This window comes from Amblyomma americanum, chromosome 10 (genome assembly GCF_052857255.1).
Source record: "Amblyomma americanum isolate KBUSLIRL-KWMA chromosome 10, ASM5285725v1, whole genome shotgun sequence".
NCBI lineage: Eukaryota > Metazoa > Arthropoda > Arachnida > Ixodida > Ixodidae > Amblyomma > Amblyomma americanum.
Genome location: NC_135506.1, coordinates 63347950 through 63356542, shown reverse-complemented (window position 1 = coordinate 63356542; position 8593 = coordinate 63347950).

Genomic DNA, 8593 nt, shown 5'->3' with positions numbered 1-8593 from the left:
TTCGACACAAAGCAGGTGGAACATAGGCCTAGCGAGCGGTGCTCTGACAGCACGCAGGCGGGCGGCGCATCACTCTAAGAAGCGCGCCAGTAAGTAGCGTGGTTGCAATATATCCTGGCTTCTAGGTCGCAGATACGCTTATATATTTCCATTTTTTATATACCGAATGATGGATATATCGAGCTATTTCGCGATTCCCTTCGAGTTCACTCCATACGGGTTCGACTGTGTCAATAACCGATGAAACGCGAGCATGACATGCTAAACAGGAACAGTGAAATGAGATCTTAGGCGGGGAAAGCTTAATGCTATAGCGCAGGTTAACTGCGTTAAAAGAGGCGAAGACTGTCCTTTAGTCATAAGAAGGCGGAACATAAAACGGAAGCGCGATGTCCTGTCGACCTTTCTGGTGTCCGCTTTATGCTGCGCCTTCTTGTGACGAAAAACCATGTACCAACTAGCCGAGCAACAAGTTCTAATTTAGTGACTGTCCTTTATAAGTGTGAATCAACCATTCTTACATTTCGTCGCCAGAAGCTAATATGCTTGCGCCTTTTTGTTGATAATAATAATAATTGGTTTTTTGGGGAAAGGAAATGGCGCAGTACTCTCATATATCATTAGACACCTGAACCGCGCCATAAGGGAAGGGGAAAGGAGGGAGTGAAAAAAGTTTAGTTTTCCTGCTCGCGTTTTATTTCTTGCCGATGGTATATAGTGCCAAGGCCCAAACGATAAGGGGGAATTTCGCTTGGTAAGTACAGAACTCGGAAGAAGAAAAAAAAGTAGTGTTCATTGTCTGCTTTGGCGCGTCCTTATGACCAGAATGACGATGCATCCTCTGTGAAAGTACGGCGAAGGAGACAGGGCACTTGATGGTTATCTCCGCCCTTGCGCGATAGCCAAACGTGATGCAGGGCCCTAGAAGGAAGTCTTTTATTGCGTGCACGACCAGAACGCTTCTTCGCGAAGTTAGGCGATTCATTCATAACAAGCAGCGAAGGATTACTATGGAAGCGTTCGCTCGGATACTACAATCAGCAAAGCGCGGTGCGGCCAAAAAAATGCGAAATGCATTGCATAGTTCACTGCAGCTTTCATATCGATGGGCGTTCATCTACTGCAGTGTTCCTACACATGCTCCCGGTTGGAGCATTTGTAGTGTTCTTGTATATATTTCCGCATGGAACATATTTTGGGTTCCTGTATATGCTTCTTGCGGAAGCATATACAGGTACACTAAACTTCCGTTCCACTCTGCGGAAGTCTTTTCATCGAGTCTGAACAGAGCTCAAGGCTCTTCTGAAGAGAAAAAATTGGCGGTGGTTTAGCTCTGGTTAAACCTGGAGTGACGCGATAGCTACAGCTGGCCGAGTGAAAGTTGATCAGTTGAATTGCAAAGTCAGCCACTTTCGCCGCTCCGTTTCTCTGGGCGTTCCTTCTTCATCTTCGTCCCACTTGACACGGCGCATGCGCACAGCTGTTGCAGCTTGGTTTCGCCAGCGCGCCGCGCCACCGGCAGCAGCAGCTGCTCCGCACCACGTGACCAACCACATGGCTGGTAACGTGACCAAAACATGACGAACCACGTGACCAGCCACGTGACCACGTGGCGGTGGCGGCGCCTCCACGCCGAAGGCTCGAAATGCTACCGTAATGTAGCTATCGCTACAAAAATTGGCGGTGGTTTAGCTCTGGTTAAACCGGGAGTGACGCGATAGCTACAGTTGGCCGAGTGGAACTTGCTCCGTTCAATTGCAAAGTCAGTCTTTCGCCGCTCCGTTTCGCCGCTCCGCACCACGTTATCGCGTGGTAGGGGCGGCGCCGCCACGCCGTGGTGGTACCGCCACGCCGAAGGCTCGAAATGCTACCGTAATGTAGCTATCGCTACAAAAAATTGGCGGTGGTTTAGCTCTGGTTAAACCGGGAGTGACGCGATAGCTACAGTTGGCCGAGTGGAACTTGCTCCGTTCAATTGCAAAGTCAGTCTTTCGCCGCTCCGTTTCGCCGCTCCGCACCACGTTATCGCGTGGTAGGGGTGGCGCCGCCACGCCGTGGTGGTACCGCCACGCTGAAGGCTCGAAATGCTACCGTAATGTAGCTATCGCTACAAAAAATTGGCGGTGGTTTAGCTCTGGTTAAACCGGGAGTGACGCGATAGCTACAGTTGGCCGAGTGGAACTTGCTCCGTTCAATTGCAAAGTCAGTCTTTCGCCGCTCCGTTTCGCCGCTCCGCACCACGTTATCGCGTGGTAGGGGCGGCGCCGCCACGCCGTGGTGGTACCGCCACGCTGAAGGCTCGAAATGCTACCGTAATGTAGCTATCGCTACAAAAAATTGGCGGTGGTTTAGCTTTGGTTAAACCGGGAGTGACGCGATAGCTACAGTTGGCCGAGTGGAACTTGCTCCGTTCAATTGCAAAGTCAGTCTTTCGCCGCTCCGTTTCGCCGCTCCGCACCACGTTATCGCGTGGTAGGGGCGGCGCCGCCACGCCGTGGTGGTACCGCCACGCTGAAGGCTCGAAATGCTACCGTAATGTAGCTATCGCTACAAAAAATTGGCGGTGGTTTAGCTCTGGTTAAACCGGGAGTGACGCGATAGCTACAGTTGGCCGAGTGGAACTTGCTCCGTTCAATTGCAAAGTCAGTCTTTCGCCGCTCCGTTTCGCCGCTCCGCACCACGTTATCGCGTGGTAGGGGCGGCGCCGCCACGCCGTGGTGGTACCGCCACGCTGAAGGCTCGAAATGCTACCGTAATGTAGCTATCGCTACAAAAAATTGGCGGTGGTTTAGCTCTGGTTAAACCGGGAGTGACGCGATAGCTACAGTTGGCCGAGTGGAACTTGCTCCGTTCAATTGCAAAGTCAGTCTTTCGCCGCTCCGTTTCGCCGCTCCGCACCACGTTATCGCGTGGTAGGGGCGGCGCCGCCACGCCGTGGTGGTACCGCCACGCTGAAGGCTCGAAATGCTACCGTAATGTAGCTATCGCTACAAAAAATTGGCGGTGGTTTAGCTCTGGTTAAACCGGGAGTGACGCGATAGCTACAGTTGGCCGAGTGGAACTTGCTCCGTTCAATTGCAAAGTCAGTCTTTCGCCGCTCCGTTTCGCCGCTCCGCACCACGTTATCGCGTGGTAGGGGCGGCGCCGCCACGCCGTGGTGGTACCGCCACGCTGAAGGCTCGAAATGCTACCGTAATGTAGCTATCGCTACAAAAAATTGGCGGTGGTTTAGCTCTGGTTAAACCGGGAGTGACGCGATAGCTACAGTTGGCCGAGTGGAACTTGCTCCGTTCAATTGCAAAGTCAGTCTTTCGCCGCTCCGTTTCGCCGCTCCGCACCACGTTATCGCGTGGTAGGGGCGGCGCCGCCACGCCGTGGTGGTACCGCCACGCTGAAGGCTCGAAATGCTACCGTAATGTAGCTATCGCTACAAAAAATTGGCGGTGGTTTAGCTCTGGTTAAACCGGGAGTGACGCGATAGCTACAGTTGGCCGAGTGGAACTTGCTCCGTTCAATTGCAAAGTCAGTCTTTCGCCGCTCCGTTTCGCCGCTCCGCACCACGTTATCGCGTGGTAGGGGCGGCGCCGCCACGCCGTGGTGGTACCGCCACGCTGAAGGCTCGAAATGCTACCGTAATGTAGCTATCGCTACAAAAAATTGGCGGTGGTTTAGCTCTGGTTAAACCGGGAGTGACGCGATAGCTACAGTTGGCCGAGTGGAACTTGCTCCGTTCAATTGCAAAGTCAGTCTTTCGCCGCTCCGTTTCGCCGCTCCGCACCACGTTATCGCGTGGTAGGGGCGGCGCCGCCACGCCGTGGTGGTACCGCCACGCTGAAGGCTCGAAATGCTACCGTAATGTAGCTATCGCTACAAAAAATTGGCGGTGGTTTAGCTCTGGTTAAACCGGGAGTGACGCGATAACTACAGTTGGCCGAGTGGAACTTGCTCCGTTCAATTGCAAAGTCAGTCTTTCGCCGCTCCGTTTCGCCGCTCCGCACCACGTTATCGCGTGGTAGGGGCGGCGCCGCCACGCCGTGGTGGTACCGCCACGCTGAAGGCTCGAAATGCTACCGTAATGTAGCTATCGCTACAAAAAATTGGCGGTGGTTTAGCTCTGGTTAAACCGGGAGTGACGCGATAGCTACAGTTGGCCGAGTGGAACTTGCTCCGTTCAATTGCAAAGTCAGTCTTTCGCCGCTCCGTGTCGCCGCTCCTCACCACGTGATCACGTGGCAGGGGCGGCGCCGCCACGCTGAATGCTCGAAATGCTACCGTAATGTAGCTATCGCTACAAAAAATTGGCGGTGGTTTAGCTCTGGTTAAACCGGGAGTGACGCGATAGCTACAGTTGGCCGAGTTGAACTTGCTCCGTTCAATTGCAAAGTTAGTCTTTCGCCGCTCCGTTTCGCCGCTCCGCACCACGTGATCACATGGCAGGGGCGGTGCCGCCACGCCGTGGCGGTTCCGCCACGCTGAAGGCTCGAAATGCTACCGTAATGTAGCTATCGCTACAAAACAAGTGAACATGGCCTTCTATCTGTGCTTCCCCACCGCCACGAAGCGCCAGTTCTCGAAAATGATGTACCAACTAGCCCAAGTGCAAGCCTAATACCCTGTCACAAGGCCAGTTTCAATGGCCATGGAGTCGAGGGCCTTCGAAATTCTCAATCGCCATCGAACTCGAAGGAGTTGCGTCGCTGCTACACGGCAAATCTCAATGACTATTGAAATGGTTCTCGTGTCTTACACCAAGCTTGTGTGGCGCCACAATCACTACTTTGGATTTTGCAAAAATAACACAAATAGTTGATAAATGTATGCTAAATACTGAAATACGCGCATACGCGCATGTCGTTTAAAACCCTTTTAATTGCACGTACGCGACAGAGAGATGCAGACACTGCTTTAGCCACTTCAATACAAGACGAGCCAAAACCAAGCCAGTCCAACTGCGTCGAAGCGCTGCTTTGTCAGGCTTAAGATCTGTGAAATCGCCTTCATATCTGAAAAACAGGAGCTATTTGTCTCTTGAAACTTTATGCGAGGGTAAGAATGGGAAAATCGAAGGCGAATACAACAGCTTAAAACACGATATTGCTTTGAGGTATTAGCGACGAAGCTGTTATCGCTGCGAAGCGGGCGGGCAGGGCGCCGCCATGTTGTCAACGCAAAGTACGCAAGCAAGGCAAAAACCACAACGCAAAATTAATGTGCTTAATGCGCTTAAAACGAATCTGATACAATTTTATAATTATTTTACAGACTGCTTGCATTAAAGTTTAAGCAAATAATGTTTTTTCATGCTTTTGTACCGTGAATGTGTCGTGTACGAAAGTGCGCTTGGCGCCGCTCGAAGCAACGCTAGCAACCTTGTACAGCGCTCGAAGGCCCTCGAAATCTCGATCGAGTTCAGCGCTGCTCCATTGACTCGATAGACATAGACCATTGACTCGATGGCCATTGAAACTGCCCGTGTAGCAGCGCTAGATCGCCTTTGAGTCGGTAGGCTATCGGTTCGAGGGCCTTCGAAATGTCGGTGTGACAGGGGTGTTACTCACAGCATAAACTTGTATTATCGGACGAACGTGGGGCACTTTATCAGTACATGTACCTAGTAAACCTGCAGTGGCCATGGCCTACTACGGCCGTTTTCAATCAGCCATAGCTACTTCACCCAAACACAACACCAGAACACACTGAAGTGATCTCATACCTAAGGTTCATTAACTTACAGCCTTAGATTATCTTTCAGTGCGTTTGTTTCAAAGAAAGGAAGAAGCAAGGTTATAAATTTCAGTTCCGATGGCCGTCGGAGAAAACGTGTTACCAAATGTGTATTTACAACTCCATCTCGCGGACAGCCCAGCCAACGCCAGCTATTTGTCGTCCACCATGCTCTGCCGGGATTAGTCTATATAGAGTACTACTGCACAGCACAAGAGCATTTACGGACACATCATCGTAACCACCCACACTTCTGTGGGAAAGAGGCGCCTCCAAACGATCTTTACTTTCTGTCCTGCGGCAGTGACCGTCATCATATCTCAAAACATCTGATCCTGTGTCGTCGCTTACTCTGCATGCGCCGGCTGTGTTCATATTTTCCTGGAGTCCACAGTTATTTACAGGGGCACAAACACAACATGTGAACGGAACCGAATAATATAATTTGTTTCATGGGCGTAACGAGATGCCTTCTAAAAAACTTCAGCAGTAGGCGTTGAGGGGAAATAATTTAATACGAACTTGAATGTTATCCGAGCAGCCGCTTGGCATTTATACTTACATCGAGTGACGTCAGGTTGTACTTTACCCCGTTATTGCTACTTAACCGAGCCGATTGGCTGTTCGAAGGATAAACAGTGCCTGCATACGACGTTGACGACCTCAGGAATATGGTAGTTCAATGGAATATGGTAGAATACGGTAGTCGACTGCGACCTCGAGGTGTACTCCAGAGCTGGTGCTGTTGTGCCCGGACAACCAGCCCGGTTTCCACATTTACAGGATGCACAAACTCCTGCGAACGCCCTTGGACAGGCCCCTTGGACTAGCCCGGTGCTGCGCCGCAAGGCAACCGAGCACTAACGCTCCCTTGCAAGCTATGATGCTGCACCGCCAGGCAGTAGCGCTTTGTGGAGAAGCATCGGCGAGCAACATGTGCAAACGTGTTTCAACATTGCTAGACAATAATAATAATTGGTTTTTGGGGGAAAGGAAATGGCGCAGTATCTGTCTCATATATCGTTGGACACCTGAACCGCGCCGTAAGGGAAGGGATAAAGGCGGGAGTGAAAGATGAAAGCAACAGAGAGGTGCCGTAGTGGAGGGCTCCGGAAGAATTTCGACCACCTGGGGATCTTTAACGTGCACTGACATCGCACAGCACACGGGCGCCTTAGCGTTTTTCCTCCATAAAAACGCAGCCGCCGTGGTCGGGTTCGAACCCGGGAACTCCGGATCAGTAGTCGAGCGCCCTAACCACTGAGCCACCGCGGCGGGGCAAACCAGGCGCCGCTTCCCCTTTCCCCCTGGGAGTCACCGCGCGCGGCAAACTTGAAGCGGGTGGCCAGCGCGGTCGCTGGTTGGACCTCTAGGACGGCTGTCAAGTGCTCGATATTTATTGGTCCGTTTGTGTGACGACTGTTTCTCGGGGCTGTATAAGCCCCAACGCTGCCGCCTGGGGAAGACTCCGGACTCCGATCTTCCGAGCTCGTGCTGAGTGTGCCGCTCCCGAGTGGAGTGTGATGTGTGACGCGTTGGAGCCTCGCCGGACGTCACCGTGCGAGAACAGTCGCGTTTGCTGCTAGCTCTCGGCCCCTGTGCCGATCTCGTCCTGTATAACGCTCTGTACATAATGTATAAAATCCCTTTCGTTGTTCTCATCGACGCCTGACTCGGAGTCTTCGCTACCGACTGAGAGCTGGCAACGCTCTGCCACAAAACGGGTGGCGAGCGTTACGGGACCACCTCAAAACCACAACAGTGCCGACCGAGGCCAAAACTGCTAGTGTGCAATCGTTTTCAGTCAATCACCGAGCGGGGAGGTGCTTTGAACTCATTTTCATGATCAGTAGGCTCATAGGCCTCTTGCAAGGGAAAAAAAAGACGCTCAACTACTTTGTGTCTGTACCCCTTTAGCACACCATGAGGTATCTGATCGCACTGATGCCTTTCATTAGTTTTCCCACCTTATTTGATTGCGATCCAAGCAGTTACGGCCAGTAGGTGAGGGTTTCCATGTCCTGCCGATACTTCGCATTACTTTAGGTAGTGGGGAGGATTATGTGTGCCTCTAACCTAAAACTGTCGCGGTTGCATCAGCACGTCAACACGAGCTCCGGGGTAATCTGAGCGATACGCGACTCCGTCAGGCTGTCGTAAGGCAGATCACACGGGGCCCGTAACGCGGGGGATTAGACAGCGATGTCCTATCCCCGCAAGGCGTTTTATAACAAAATAGCGTCAAAGGCCCCGTTCTCCGGAAAATCCGGTGTCGGCGTTGTGAGCGAAAACTTAAGAGCTTGACTCTGGCAGGTTGTGCCGAGAGAGCAGTGTAGGATGCAAGTGGGCCACCTAAGCCGCGTGATGTTGCAGTCATCACAACCTGCCCACTATGGCAGGTGGCCGTTAAATCAACTACTGGTCGCTCGAGAGGAGCAACCTGAGCTCCGCAAGACCCATCGCTGTGAGCACCTGCCATGACAGGGAAGTGGCGCATTGCTTAACCGCTGCACCACTGTGCCAGGAGAGGTACGATGACTCCCATGGATCTGAGAATGCAAAGTAGAGAAGTACCTTATGCAAATATGGGAATTAACCCAATGCGCTACCACGGCGTGTGCTTAAGGCGCCGCTTTAGTGTACAATCCAATTTTTATTTTCTGCCTGGAGTCTCACTCCCACGGCGCAACGCGCTCAGGCCGTCAATACGCGGATTTCCTCTGCCTGGCCAAGGCCAAGTCAATGCCTCAGTCTACGTCGATGACATAGCTACGCAGCGTTCTTACGTCTCTTAAACGAGTGTCCGGGGCCTTGTTGAAATGGGGCAAAAGCAAAGTGCTGCGGTTAATTGGCTAATAATAATAATTGT